General features: G+C 63.3%; 1 protein-coding gene across 3 annotated transcripts in view; it reads left to right on the forward strand.

Annotated features, from left to right (window-relative positions):
- The window catches only part of CD6 (CD6 molecule), a 43,724-nt gene that overhangs the window by 26,512 nt on the left and 16,792 nt on the right, over positions 1–420 (forward strand). The window lies entirely within an intron of this gene.

A 420-nucleotide genomic window follows, 5' to 3' on the forward strand; every position in this document is an offset into this window, starting at 1 on the left:
GCAAGAAGACCTCTCAACACATCTGCCGGAGCCGGCGGGGGGTGGACGGGTGTCTTCAGCTGGTGTCTCTCTCAGCCCGTGTGCTGGGCGTGCCCGGGGCCGCGCTCTGGTGAGCCCCCTAAGGGACTTGGCCCTCCCTGACCCGGCTTGCTCTGACACTGGGCCGGCCAGCTGGGTCCTCGGCTTCTCCTTCAGTGTCTACGCCTCCTCCCTTTACAGGTCCCCCAGCTCTTGAAGCCCCCAGTAGCCCCATAGGCCTGGGTAACAAGAGGACAGGTGTCTCTCAGGCCCCAAGCAAGGCGACTCTACGTTTTTCCTGTCCTCAGTTGCCTACGTTTTACGTTCCCTTGGCACCTTCCCCCGGCTACACTGTCCAGGGTCCTGTCTGGTTCTGCTCGGGGCTGGCCTGAAACGCCTCTG

The sequence above is a fragment of the Crocuta crocuta genome, unplaced genomic scaffold (genome assembly GCF_008692635.1).
Source record: "Crocuta crocuta isolate KB4526 unplaced genomic scaffold, BGI_CrCroc_1.0 scaffold323, whole genome shotgun sequence".
Lineage (NCBI taxonomy): Eukaryota > Metazoa > Chordata > Mammalia > Carnivora > Hyaenidae > Crocuta > Crocuta crocuta.